This window comes from Panthera pardus, unplaced genomic scaffold, assembly GCF_024362965.1.
Source record: "Panthera pardus isolate Hobbes unplaced genomic scaffold, ASM2436296v1 HiC_scaffold_24, whole genome shotgun sequence".
Taxonomy (NCBI): Eukaryota; Metazoa; Chordata; class Mammalia; order Carnivora; family Felidae; genus Panthera; species Panthera pardus.
In genome coordinates this window covers 40,426,491-40,441,671 of record NW_026526810.1, presented here as the reverse complement: position 1 = coordinate 40,441,671, position 15,181 = coordinate 40,426,491, and the positions used below count along the sequence as shown (strand labels likewise).

General features: G+C 38.1%; 1 protein-coding gene across 14 annotated transcripts in view; it reads right to left on the bottom strand.

The window, feature by feature from the left end:
* The window catches only part of ZNF280D (zinc finger protein 280D), a 319,813-nt gene that overhangs the window by 148,069 nt on the left and 156,563 nt on the right, over window positions 1-15,181 (bottom strand). For 8 of the 14 annotated variants that reach the window (XR_008417077.1, XM_019442004.2, XM_019442015.2 and 5 more), the window contains exon 1: window positions 399-533. The exons of the other annotated variants lie outside the window; for them this stretch is intronic. The gene's annotated coding sequence lies outside the window, so the exon portion shown is untranslated. Of the gene's footprint in view, window positions 1-398; window positions 534-15,181 lie in introns of those variants that run through there. 14 annotated transcript variants of the gene reach the window in all.

Below are 15,181 nucleotides of genomic sequence, written 5' to 3'. Positions count from 1 at the left end.
GGGAGTAGTCTCCAGAGGAGAGCCAAACCCAAGCTGGGGCAAACAGGCGCACAGGCCCTGGAAGGCGAGATGGAGGAGGCGGTGGAGGAGGCGGAGGAGGAGACGGAGGAAGAAGCGGCGAAGGCCTCCGCGGCCCCGGCCTGCCGCACCGAGCCGCCTGCCGCAGCGAGCCGTCTGCCGCGTCGCGCCGGGATCCCTCCCCCGCCGGGGCCGGCGCAAGATGGCGGTCAGGCCGCCGCCGCGCAGCCGGTCCCCTCCCCCGCGCCCTGGGCGCTCTCAGCAAACCGCGCCGGCCTCGACACCCCCGGCCCAGCGCCCCCGGAGTGAGGCGGCGCAGGCCGCGCGGGAGGGCCTCTGCCTGCTGCAGCGCGGGGCGGGCGGGGGCGGGGGGCGCTTACCGTGAGCGGAGCGGATCGGCCTGACTGGGGCCCTGAGGAGGAGGAGAAAGAGGAGGAGGAAAAGGAGGAGCACGAAAAACTACACGGCGGCAACGGCGGCGGCTCCCATTGCGGAGCAGCAGATGAGCCGTGGGAAGGGGGGGGGGGGGGTGTTCTCGTGGAGCCGGCGCGCTGCCTCATGGGTAGGCTCCGGGTCAGCCTTCGCGCGTCCGGGCTCCCTTTCTTCTAGCCGACACGGGAGGCGGGCGCCGGCATGTGCGTCGCACCGCAGGCCTTCGAAGGCCGCGGCGCCCCACCACGCGCTGGCCGCGGGCGAGGGCTAGGGCCGGGGCCTGGCGAGGCTGTGAGAGCCCGCCTGCTTGTCGGCCCGGTCGGGCCAACTGTCTCGAAATCAGGGCTGCACCGGGTCTGAAGGCATGGGAACGTGAGTTCCAGGTCCTCCCTGTGTGTAGCAGCTAGTTCTCGGCAGGCTTGGAAAGAAAGAACGTCTAGGAAGAGAGGCGCCATTACAAAGACTGTTCCTGAGGCGCGAAGACGTAAACCAGATGAGAAGTCAAGACAGGTTCTTTTAATAATTGGCTAATTTCACCATACTTTTTTCAAACCTGCGATTTTAATTGTCTCCTTTAATTCCTGCCATATGGATGCCTGTAATAACTTAAAAAAAAAAAAAAAAAGAAAGAAAGATGCATTTACAAGGACACTTACCAAGATACTGCTTGCTACACACTATATTCTGATCTGTAAGAGAAGTTTCCTCTCCGAGTTGTTCTCACAAGATCAATGTATCTTCATTAGATCCTTGAAACACACACACACAACACCAATCACTGTGCAAACCCATCACTGAATTGTACTAATTCTCCCTATTTGAATTAGTTTCTTCTTTTTCATCCAGACTGCCCCCAGCTTTTCTTTGGTGTTTAGCATTACAGTCACTTCATTATTGGTTACCACCCCCAGATTAATCTTACCCAAAGGCCACCTGAATTAACCCTAGAAGACCTGGAATGGCTACAGGTAACCATGACCTACTCTTCCCCCATCTGTGCCAGGGAGAGTCTACCCAGCTTTCTCTTTTCTTCCTGGCCCTGAAAGTCAACTTTGTAGGAAAAGAGAATAATTAAAATAACAAACTGGGAAGCTGAAAGTTAAAAAAAATCTTGGTGTATTATTCTTAAATCGTTATATTTCAAATATACTTCTAATGGTTCTCAAAGCATTATGGTATGAAAATGAACTTAGATTTCACTCTGTGTTCTATAGTTTGGTCCTCGGTTTAAAGAGACAGAAACTTAATGTTGTTAGACCCTAGAGCTAATTTAAATCCAGGGGATGATTCATGCCAACCAAACTTAATACAGACTGATATACAAACCAGTTTATCCCTCTTTTTTTTTTTTCCCCCTTTCGTGAAAAGCATAACTGCTCTGAAGACCAGAAAACCTGGTTGACACATTTTTACTCAAAGGAAACATTTATATGAGAAGCTACATTATAAAGGATGTCCAATGAGTATGGAATCAACACACATGAAGTAATTTAGATTATTATTATTATTATTAATTATTATTTTGACTACTCCATCCTTAAAACTCCTCCCTTGGCTTGTAGAACATGACTCTCTTGGTTCTTTTGACTTACTATCATTTTCTTAAGAGCTTCTCTTTCTCTGACTTCTATTTTCTGCCCTTTTCCTTATATACATACTCTTTAAGTATCCTCACCATACTCATTCTCAAGTGAGATCATGCTCCACACCCTTCCCTGACTGTAGTGGGCATAGGTGATTGCCCAGCTTCCATTCCACCACTCCATTGTATCCACCTATACAATTTGGATGAAATAACCACTATCCAATTCCAAGAATGGTCCAGTCAGCGTAAAACTATTATAATTACTACCCTTACCTCCCTCTGAACCAGTTTTGGTTTCATAAACCAATTAGAGCAAAGCCCAGGATTTTTGTTTGTGGGCAAAAGAGAAGTTATTTCCTTCTCTGAATGCTATAGCATTGGCATTAGAATGTGAATACTGGTAGAGTTATAACTTTTTTGTCCTTTTTTCTACTGAGAAGAGCCAACTGAGAATAAAGCTAACAAATGGAAGAGGAAGGGCTGGGTGAATCAACCATAGGGAAAGGAAGTCAATCCCTGAGAGCATCACAAGCCTCCAAACCAAACCCAACCTGAACCCCCTGCTACCTCTAGACTTCTCTATTATATGTGCCAATAAATTTCCTTTTCTGTTTAAGTAGAAGGGATCCAGAATAAGACTCTGTGGCAAAAAAAATTATTTTTAGCTGAAGGCATTTGAGTTCCTGCAATCTCTTATCTGCCTAAAAGTGGAGCCTCCCAAAAGAACTCAATTGTCATAAATCTCCTCCCAGGGAGCAACCAGGGAAGATTAGCTCTTATCAACAGAGACAGTGAGAATTGTCACCACACCTAAACAATCATTATCACAAAACTATCATATCTCCCATCTATTCTCCTACGGGCCCATTTATCTTTCCTAAACGTCATTTGTTTTCCCATAAGTGCACTTTCTCCCCCACCCCTTTCCAATAAGTCAATTGTTTTCATGTAAGTGCCCTCTCCCCTCCCCTTCACCCATTTAAATTGTATATAAGCCCCAAATTCTAACCACTCCTTTGAGTCACATTTCTTTGTAAACCCCCCTACAAGGTTTGTGATTAAATTCTGTCTTTTCTCTTGCTAACCTGTCCTTTTGTCACTTTTACTCACAAGCCCCTGAAAAGTAAATCTAAGAGAATAAAGAAAAAGTTTGCTCCCTGACAAAGCCATTTTAAGTGGACTTTCTGTTACTTGCAAGTGAAAGCACCCTAACTGTGACAGAGACAAATATTCACCATCTTGCATACCCAGGAAACCCACATTTCCTAGCTCCTTCTATGTCAGGCCATGTGACTGTTTCTGGCCAGTGCAATGTAGGCAGAAGCAGTGATTGCCCAATCTAAAGCCTGACCCTTAAAGCCTCCAGTGATTTGTAGTTCCTTTTTATTTTTCACACATCAGTCAGCCACATAACAGAAAATTCTGAGGAGCTAAGGAAAGGCAGTAACATTAGATGGAAGGACCCTAGTTCTGTTAATAATTGCATGGAGCACATCTAATACAATGATCTTCATTGTACTGATGGGAGCAAAACATAAACTTTTACTGGGTTATGACTGAGATTTGAGGGTTGTTTATTACTAAATCACTAACCTTGATTAATAATAGAAACAATGGCCTACCATAACAAAAAATCCAAATAGGTGGCATTAGTTTAGCATAGCAGTCATGTGGAAATTAAAGAACCATGTAGTAGGCTGGATAACCAAAAATTCATATTAGGCAGGGGCTAAGCTGTTGCCTATAATACCTTAGAAGGCAGATTGGTATAAGTACATATTTTCTAGCTTTAAGGGAAGAGTTGAGAAAACAATATTAATTGTAGATGTTGGTGACTTTTTATGTGATTAGCAAGATATTACTAGAAAGAGATTAGCATGGAACCAGTTTACAAACAAATGAAAGGAAATAGAATCCAGCATTTGGAGGTCTTGCAGAGTTTGAAAACACAATGCTCCTAGATTCAGAAGAGGAAGAGCTATGATTTTAAAAGGCTTTGAGCAAGGAAACCTCAGTAGGATTTGAACAAAATGACTCAGCCCTTAGGAACAGATCAGATTACACATGTTGTTTCAAATCGTATCTACTGTTTCAGATAGCCTCAAAGTAACAGCTATTATTTGTTCCCCAGCTTTACTGAGGTGTAACTGACAAAATTGTATTATAAAGTGTACAGGATGATTTGATATACATATCCATTGTGAAATTATTACAATTAGGTTAATTAACACATCCATCCCCTCACACAGTTACTTTGTATGTGTATGGTGAGAAAGTTTAAAATCTACTCTCTTAGCAAATTTCAAGTATACAACACAGTATTAGTACATCAAATCCCCAGAATGTATTCATATTATAATTGAAAGCTGTGACCAGCATCTCCCCAGAGTAGCAACTGTTAAATTGAGAGTGAGATTTGATTAAGAAAGTGGAGAAATAAGGCATCTTTTAGAAGTATGTCCCCAGGGGCAATATTGTTGGTGCTTCAACCGTTACTCTCAGATATCTACCCACTTTTTTGGGGGTGCTCCCTTTGCCCCAAGCTTCACTGCGCCTTCCAACAGCTAGCATCTGCAGCTCTTTTTCAGAGGACTACACTTAGGCTCTTGGAGCCACTTTTCCTCCCAACACAGAGACTGAAAATACTTGGGAATTTATACCCATAGGGCAAGCTCTTAACCAAGAACTGATAAATGCAGGAGTGTGAAAGTCCTAACTCCCTTGTTGGGTGAGAACAACTTGGAAGCATGACTCACACTCCAGAATTCCCCTGTAGGACCAGTGCATCCCTACCCCAAATTCATTATGTTAAAACCCTAATCCCCAGTGTGATCGTATTTGGAGATAGGGCCTTTCGGAAACAATGGAGACCTCTCTCTCATTCATTCTTTCTCTCTCTCTCTCTGATTCTCCCTCTCCCTCCCTCCCCCACTCTCTCAGGATACAGCAAGAAGGCTCCATTCTACAAGCCAGGAAGCAGGTTCTCACCAGGCACTGAGTCTGCCACAACTTGATCTTGGACTTCCCAGCCTCCAGACTGTGGGAGACAAATGTTTATCATTTGGAGAGCCTGGGTGGCTCAGTCAGTTAAGTGCCTGACTTCAGCTCAAGTCATGATCTCATGGTTCATGGGTTCAAGCCCTTCATTGGGCTTTCTGCTATCAGCACAGAACCCACCTCAGATCTTCTGTCCCCCTCTCTCTTTGGGACCCTCTCAAAAATAAACATTTTTTTTTTTTTAAAAGAAGTGTTTGTTGTTTAAGCCACCCAGTCTATGGTATTTTTGCTATAGGATCTCAAACTAAGACAGTGTTAGTAATGCAAACCTCTTTGTTCCCTCAGCCATAGAGATGGTAGCTGATTCCTGTAGTCACCACCTCCATAATATTTAGTGTTATCTTTTTGCTGTTAACAATTCTTTATTTTAAATTCTCTTTGTATTTAGGTTAGTAGTTAGGAGATAGTATGCTTCTATCTCCTAACTGGATCCTTAGTGATACACTTGGCTTCCTCTTCTTCCTTGCCCTGCTTTCCCCACTTGTATACAAAGTTCTTAATAGTCAATTTTCACAAATCCTCTTCTCAGGATCTCCTGGGTAACTCAACCTAAAACAGTCTCAGAAAGAATTTTGGGTGTTGTTAATATTGAACTGACTGGAAACAAATGGATCAGAGGCCTACTATAGTTTTGAGAAAACTCTACTGTGAAAGTAACTAGGCACCTAATCTAAAATTATTTTTAATTTTAAAGCTGTAAAACCATCTTTGGTTGACCACTAGCCTCTTCAAGTATGAAAGCTATACAGTCTCCAGGGAGAGCAGTCTAATTCAGATATGGCCACGGAAGATTATAAACAAGGAAAACTTCCCAAAGTGTAGAGCCAGAGGAAATGAAGAAAGATAATATCCTGGTTAACTTTACATATTGACTTGACTGGGATAAGCAATGCCCAGTAAAGCTGATAAAACATTATTTCTGGATGTGTCTATGAGGGTGGTTTCAAAAGAGAGTCCCATTTGAATCAGTAGACTGAGCAAAGAAGATTGTCTTCACCAATGTGGATGGGCATCATACAATCTGTTAAGGGCCTAAATAGAAGAAAAAAGGCAGAGGGAGAGTGAATTTACTCTCTCTGCTTGTGCATCAACTCCTGCCCTCAGATATCAGCACTCTTGGTTCTTGGGCCTTAAGACTCAGGCCAGGACTTACACCATCAGCCCCCCTCATTCTCAGCCTTCAGATTTGTACTGAATATGCCACTGGCTTTTTTGGTTCTCCAGCTAGATGTAAATATAGATACAGATATATAGAAATAAAGATATGTATCTGTCTCTATATTTAACACCTATTGATTGTTTCTCTGGAAAACGCTATTACAGAGTATCTCACCAAAAGAAGAATTAGAGTTTAACACCTAACCAAGGAAACTTCTTCACCTCTGGTATAAAGGGCCTTCAAAAATGTCTTGTCATCAGGATTTCAGAATTGCTATAAAGGTGTAACCACTTTGTCTCACATTCTGCTCCTTTTCTAACAAGAGTGTCTTTTGTAGTTATCCTCCTTCACTTCTACCATTGTATATTGAGTGTAAGTCTTGTGGGAGGAGTGGATTATATGCATTAGCTCATAGGTCACCAAACTGAGAAAAGTCACATCTAGAGCTGATGAAGAAATCTGTGCACCATCTGAGACTTTACGCTAGACACAATGGCTTGATGGGACTCTGGATTATCACCTTTGGACATAGGTTAGTGTAAGGGAGGAAAAGAAGAATACGTATTTGGGACCAGAAAGGTGGATTAAGACAGAGATAATCACTTAATTTTCTCCTTTGAACATTTCCCATCCCTTTTACATTCAAGTGGCAGCATGTAACTAGTTCAGGACAGTGGAATGTAATCAGAAGCAATTTACATCAATGCTACTGAAGTGTGGTTCAGAGACCAGTATTGTTCCATGATTTGTTTGTTTTTGGTCCATAACAAGGTAAGAATAGCAAATGAAAATATTTAGAAACTTATATAGAAATTGGACATTTTCACAACATCTTTGTTGTCTTTTACAAAAGTAATAGTCTGTAACAGATCGGAAGTTTTTAAAAAGTGGTCCTTTGCTACAGATAGTTTGAGAAGCTGTATTCTAACATCACCTCTAGCCCAGCCTCTAAAACTTCTTAACATTCTTCCCAGACCTTTTTGTTCTTCAGTTGGTCAGATGCAGAGGATCTACCAGAGTACTTGAAGCCCTAGAAAATAGTGGAGGTACGAGGTAGAAGTAACCTGGTGTTTCTGAATGATTGATGGAAGAGAAACAAATCCCCAAAAAACACATCAATATCCACTAGACTGTAAGGTGAGTGAGAAATAAACTTTAATATGTTAAGTCTCTGGGATTTGGGGGTTATTTTTTTGAGTAGCTAGTGTAAGTTATCCAAATACATTGTTACTGACTTTTCCTATGACATTGACTTTTATCTCTATTTTCATTATTCCTCAACTTATATCCTCAAAGCACACCCCTCCCCAAAGCATCAGAGCCATATATCTCATCACCTAGTTGACAATCCCACTTGGATGTCCCACAGGACCTAAAAACTCAACATTACTAACACTTAATCCTTTATGCTCCCTCTTTTTTTCTCTATTCAATTTTGTTCAGCCATAGCGCCATCCCTCCAACTTTCTAATCCTGAAATCTTGGAATAACCCTCACCTTCTCCTTCTCTTGTCCCCATCATAACCCATCAACCCTGTACCAACTTCTGAAGGTTCTACCTTCATCACATCTTTCTAACCGTTTCCCTACTTTTAATTTCTAGTTCCTCTACTCTACCTCACTTGAGTGAGAAAATCTTCCTTTGTACACTCCTGCAATTAATTTCTTCCAACATTATAAAACACATTTCTTTTTTTTTAATTTTTTTAAATGTATATTTATTTTTGAGAGAGACAGAGACAGAATGTGAGTGGGTTGGGGCAGAGAGAGAGGGAGGCACAGAATCCCAAGCAGGCTCCAGGCTCCAAGCTGTCAGCACAGAGCCCGACACGGGGCTCGAACTCACAAGCTGTGAGATAATGACCTGAGCTGAAGTCGGATGCTCAACCAACTGAGCCACCCAGGCGCCCCTATAAAACACCTTTCTAAGAAGCAAATCTAAATATATAACATCCATGCTTTAGAAATATATCAATTTTTTACATAGCCCTTAAAGACAAAACTCATGCTCCTTAACATGATGTGCTGGATACTGTGGATTGGCCACTTCAATTTCCATTCCACTCTCCTTCTAATTGGACATGATAGAAAGCTAAACAAAACACACAAAAAAACACAACTATACTCTCCATACAGCCTTACCAGTAGAGTTCTAGATGTGTTAGGTTCTGCAATTTGATGCACCTGCACTAAATTTGAGGTCGAAGCCATCTTCTGGCAGCAAGGTTATTAAGATGTGACTGTTAGAGGCAATTGCAGCAGTTGAGTACTAGTGGTAGTATTATCTATCTATAACTGCAGGTTTGTACCTTTTGACTCCCTTCACCCATTTAGCTCAGCCTCCAATCTCTGCCTCTGGTAACCACCAATCTGTTCTCTATATCTATGAGTTTGGTTCTTTACTTGTTTGTTTAGATTTTACATATAAGTGAGATCATGCAGTATTTGTCTTTCCTTGTCTTATTTCACTTAGCATAATGATCTCAACGTCCATCCATGTTGTCACAAATCACAAGATTTCATTCCTTTTATGGCTGAGTAATATCCCATTATATATATATATGTATATATATACTTATCACATTTTCTTTATCCATTCATCTGACAATGTACACTTAGGTCCATATCTTGCCTCTTCTAAATAATGTTGCAATAAACATGGGGTACACGTATCTTTTTGAGTTAGTGTTTTTGTTTTATGTGCACAGCACCCAGAAATGGAATTGCTGGGTCATATGCCCATTCTATTTTTAATTTTTTGAGGTATCTCCATACTGTTTTCTACCATAGCTTCACCAATTAGCATTACTACCAACAGTTCATAAAGGTTCCCTTTTCTCTACATTTTCACCAACATTGGTTGTCTTTTTTTATAATACCTAACAGATGTAGGTATTACCTACAGATAATACCTTCCCTAATGATTAGTGAATTTGAGCACATTTTCATATACACATTGGCCACCTGTATGTCTTCTTTGGAAATATGTCTATTCAGATCTTCTGCCCATTTTTAAATCAGATTTTCTTTTTTCCTATTGAATTATATGGGTTCTTTATATATTTTGGATATTAATCCCTTATCAAATATATGATTTACAACTATTTTCTCCTATTCTAAGTGACCACATTCTTATGTAACATTGCATTTATAGCTAATACAGTATATAATTAGCGTTAGTAGTTATTACAAAAGTCAGTCTATATTGTAATTATTGTCTACTGCTCTCTACTAAACTATATGCTTGTTGAGCACAGAGACTGTGTTTCATTAGTCTTTACCTTTTCAGTGATTATCACAAAACCTATACCAAGCCTCAATGAATGTTTGATTAATTAATAAACAAATATGTGAACGAATGACAAACATTCTAAAAAGCTGCATTTTTTGGTCTATTGTACCATATAGGAAACACGTAGAACATTTCTTTATTAAATCATTTTTTCTTCAGTCAAAATATAATAAAATTTATTAGATTAAGCTGGATTGAATTTTTGTGCGGTAATACAACCATACTTTCCTGAGACTATTCCTTTTTTATTTTACTTAGAGTTTTAGGTGCTCCTCAATGAGGTAAATACACAGGTCCAATTCATAATAAATATGTTTAATGAATTTCATTTTAATTTCCTTTCCATAACTCCTCAGTTACTAACTTACACACAAACTTCAACTACTTCTGTGGGTAGTTGGTTATTTCCATTATGTATAGATTCTACTAGTTTCATTTTTAAATATTAAACTAATCCTTGTTTTCAAATTTGGGCATATTTGCTAGTGTCTCACTGTTCCATGATCCAAATACCTAACCCACAGCTGAGACATTGTTAGATGAATTTGACATTTGTTATATTAATAGTTTCCTGAGTATGTAAAATTTTGATGTGATCATTTTGACTAGGGAACATTTTGGTACAGACTAAAATAGAAACTCATACTTTTTTTTATTTTGATAAAATATTCAAAATTATTTTTCTCAACCCATTCCTAAGTCTCATACAATTACATCTTCAGTAGGAGTAAAGATCTGGGATGTGATGAGGCTTAGAGATCAAGTGGGGTAAGGAATGAGGTATAAACAACAAAATTGAGTTTATGTTTTGTCATGATCATGACCATTTTGATGAGTCTGTAACAATTGCATCAAACTGGCCATCTCAAAAAAACAGAATTCAGAGCTATGTATATGTCCTGTCTCCATTTCTAAGTGTAAGCTCTAAAACAGTGGTAGAGTACTAGATCATAAATAGGCTAACATATTTTGGTTATTATAAGTTAGTTAGTAATTATAAGTGATAATATTTGTAAGTGATAAGCAGGTAGAACTATGTAATATAATCTCTAAATATGTTGACTCAGTGACACATGAACAGCATTTAGTCATGAAATAAAAATATAAAACATTTTATCCAAAATATTTAATAATGTACATAATCATAGCCATGCATCATAATGAAACATAATTGATAAAGAATTTACAAAAGCGATAATCAGTTTTTCCAGTTTATTGATATATAATTGGCATATAATATTGTATAAGTTTAAGATGTATTCCATAACTATTTGAGATATGTATATATTGCAAAACTATTACCACAATAGGTTTAGTTAACATCCATTACCTCACATACATTTTTTTCTTATGATAAGACTTTTAAGAAATAATCTCTTAGCAGCTTTCAAATATTCAATATAGTATTGTTAACTGTAGTCACCTTGAACATTACTGTTTTCTATACCTCCAAAACTTAACTTATAACTCAAAGTTTGTACCTTTGAATACCTTCACCTATTTCCCCCATTCCACTGCCTCTACCTCTGGCAACCACCAATCTGATTTTTGTTTCCATGAATTTGGGGTTTTTTTAGATTCCACATAGAAGTAAGACCATGTAGTATCTGTCTTTCTCCGTTTGACTTATTTCACTTAGCATAATGACCTCAAGTTTCATCCATGTTGTAGCAAACGTCAGGATTTCCTTCTTTTTTAGGGCTGAGAAATAAATCCATCCAGTAATGGACATTTAGGTTGTTTCCATGTCTTAGCCACTGTAAATAATGCTGCAACAAACATGGGGTGCAGATATCTCTTCGAGACAGAGATATCATTTCATTCAGATATAACCCAGAAGTGGAACTGCTGGATCATATGGTAGTTTTAGCTTTAATTTTTTGAGGAACCTCTATATTGTCTTCCATAATGGCCAGTTTACATTTCCATCAACAGAATATAAGGGCTTCTTTTTCTCTATATCCTTGTCAGCACTTAAAACTTGTTTAATTTTGTAATAGTCATCCTAACAGGTGTGAAATGATATCTCATTGTGGTTTTGATTTGCATTTCCCTGATGATTAGTGATGTTGAGTGCCTTTTCATGAGAGAGAGCGCGCACATGCGCAGGGGAGGGGCAGAGTGAGAGGGAGAGAGAGAGCAGTCAGCACAGAGTCCAACATGGGACTCTGGGGCTTGATCTCACGAATCAAATCATGACATCATTACCTGAGTCAAAATCAAGAGTCAGACACTTAACCAACTGAGCCACCCAGGTGCCCCTGGCATTAATTCTTCTTTAAATTTTGGTAAACCCCACCAGAAAAACCATCTGGTCCTAAGCTTTTCTTTGTTGGGAGGTTTTTGATTATTGATTCAATCTCCTTACTCTTTATTAGTTGATTCAGATTTTCTCTTTCTTCATGATTCATTTTGGTATGCTAAATGTTTCTAGGACATGCATTCATTTCTTCTAGGTTGTCTAATTTGTTGGCATATAATCATTCATAGTAGTCTCTTATGGTTCTTTATATTGTGATATCAGTTGTAATGTCTCCTCTTTCATTTACAACTTTATTTTTGGGTGCTCTTTGCTCAGTCTAGCTAAAGAACCAACTCTTTGTTTTGCTGTTTTTGTTCATCTTTTCAAAGAACCAACTCTTAGTTTTGCTGATCATTTCTATTGTTTTCCTGTTTTCTATTTCACTTATTTCTGCTCTAATCTTTCTAATTCCTTTCTTCCGCTAATTTAGGGCTTAGTTTGTTCTTCTTTTTCTATTTCTTTGAGGAGCAAAGTTAGGATGTTTATTTGAGATCTTCCTTTATTCTTGATGTATACATTTATTGCTATAAACGTCTTTCCTCTTAGAACTGCTTTTGCTGTATCCCACAAGTTTTGCAATGTTGTATTTCCATTTTTGTTTGTCTCAAGATATTTTTTAATTCCTCTTTTGATTTCTTCTTTGATCCATTGGTTGTTCATGATTGTGTTGTTTAATTTCCATGTATTTGTGAATTTTCCAGATTTCTTCCTCTTATTGATTTCTAGTTTTATACCATTGTGGTCATAAAAGATACTTAAGTGTGATTTCAATATTCTTTAATTTGTAAGTCCTGTTTTGTGACCTAACATAAGATATATCCTGAAGAATTATCTGCATGAATTTGAGAAAAATGTATATTTTGCTGCTATTAGATGGGATATTCTGCATATGTCCATTAGGACCATTTAGTCCATAGTGTTGTTCAAATCTACTGTTTCCTTATTGATTGTCTGAGAGTAGGGTATTAAAGTCCTCAACTATTATTGTATTGCTGTTTTGTATTGTATTATTGTATTGCTGTTTTCCTTTTAGTTTTGTTAGTATTTGCCTTATATATCAGGTGCTCTGCTGTTGGGTGCGTAAATACTTAGATAATTTTTGTTTTTAAATGTATCTATGTAATGCTTCATTTCAAAAAAGTTTGTATACAGATACAAATAATATGGAAATATCAAATAAATTAAAAACAAGAAAGTCAGTCAAAAGGGAAGAAAGGTTAAGAAAGTTTCATATTGTCCTAATGCAAAACGCAAACCAATTTCTTAGGAAAGTAAAACTATGCTTGAATTCAAACCAGAAAATAATTTCTCCACTGGATCATCATAGGCAAGATTCTATGTATGATATGCCTTAATCTGGGAGTAGATTTCAGTGTAGCCAGAGAAATGGATGAATTACAAATTCTCTGGATAGTCCTCCTTAGTGATTCTTTCATCTAAGCTTTAAAAAAGAATAGTGAACAGCTCTGAATTTGAAATTAACCCACCTGAGAAACACCTAGAATACAGCTATTCATTGTCACTAATTAAGTACAGAGCCTTATGTTTTAATAATCACTAGAGCTGGGGGGTAGCTTTGACATTTTCTGGTGAATATTAAAACATGCAAAAGATGCCTGTATAAAAAGTCACCCCCCCTGGTACTTGGGAGTTGTGCCAAAAAAATAAAGCACAGGAATAAAGATGAAATTGTCTTCAGAAAATAATTTGTGCCCCCTCTAACGTACTGAAAGCTGGGTAACTGATATTACAGAGTTCCACACCATAAAGCATGGCAGCAATAATTTTGGTCTGGAAAATGTTAAATACCACCACCACACTTTGCATTAAAATTTGTTATACTAAAATATCCATAGAGCATCAATATGTGAATACTATTAATTTGTTATTATGGAATAGCCCACCTGAAACTTGCCTGCTTTTTTAATATAATATTGCTCTAAGATATCTAGAGTTGCAATTATCAAGTATGAAGCAGCAGTTTAAATGACTTATCTGGTAAGCAGCACATAAGTGAAGCTTCTAATTTTCATAGCACAAAGGAAGCAGTATTTTAAAAATGGAATAGCCCATGTTGCAAATATTTGAACTGTCATGAGATGGCCAAGTCATTTGAAGTGAGATTCTTGTTCATTTTTGGAACATCTTTGGTCATTATTTCTTCAAGCATTGACTCTGTTCCGTTCTCTCCTTCCTCTCCTTTTGGAACTCTGATTATATGAATATTAGATCTGTCCTCCATGTCTCCTGACTTTTCTTCTATATTTCCTATTTCTTTTGTCTATCTGTGTTTCATTCTGGAAAATTTCTTCTAAAATATTTTCTAATTTGCTCTTGTATTTATCCATTCATTTGTAAATGTTTATATCACATTAATTTATGTATAATATCATTGGTTCTTTTAAAAATATTATCAGCCGCCTTTTAGATTATTGTGATATTTTAAATTTGTTTTTTATTTAAGTATAGTAAGCCACATTTAAAAAAAATCTCTTCTCTAATAATTCCAATATCTGCTATGTTTTATTTCTGTCATTTTTTCATGGGATGCTTTCCTTGTGTGTGTGTGTTTGTGTATGTGTGCCTATGTTGTTTTACTGTACACTGTTTATTGTCCATAAAATATTATGTGAAAGGATTCTTTGAAGTCTAGCATAAATGTACCTTCTTTCAGAAAGGATTTTCTTCTACCAGTTTAGAACAAAATTATACAAATTCATGGCTTCATGTTCAATGGGCTATTCAAATCCAGATCTGTAATTCTTGTGAAGAGTGAGCTCACAGCCACAGCCTCTCAGGGAGTTTTTCTCCTTTTTTTTTACATCTGTTTTTTGAAGTGCCAAGGCAACATTCTCTTTGGTCTCTGCATGTATGGATAGGTATATTTCAGGTTTTCTTTTGCTCTGAAGGTGACACCACTTCAGTGGAGAAGGGGTTGTCTGCTATGTACCCCCCACCCTCACTGTGGGCAGGACTTGGGTTTCAACTTCTGATTTCTTACATGTGAGATTGCTAAAACCAATGCCCAAACATGCCCAGATCAACAACTTCCCTTAGAGTAAAGGCAGCCTCAGTGTATCAGTGCTTTGCTTCTGTCTCCAGAGTCTATTGTTTTCTTGTTTTCTTGGATTTTGGCCATAATTTGGGCTCTACAATGCTTTTAAGAAAAAAAAACTTAATAATTTTTCCAATATTTTTAGGCTCTTTTGTCAGAAGGATTGGGAGTAAAAATAGAATATATAACTTTATAAAGAAGAGAGGTTTTCTTTTCTTCTAATGTCTGTGTCTAGTTTTAATATTAGAGTAATGTTGGCCTTCCAGAGCTGGGAAGTGATC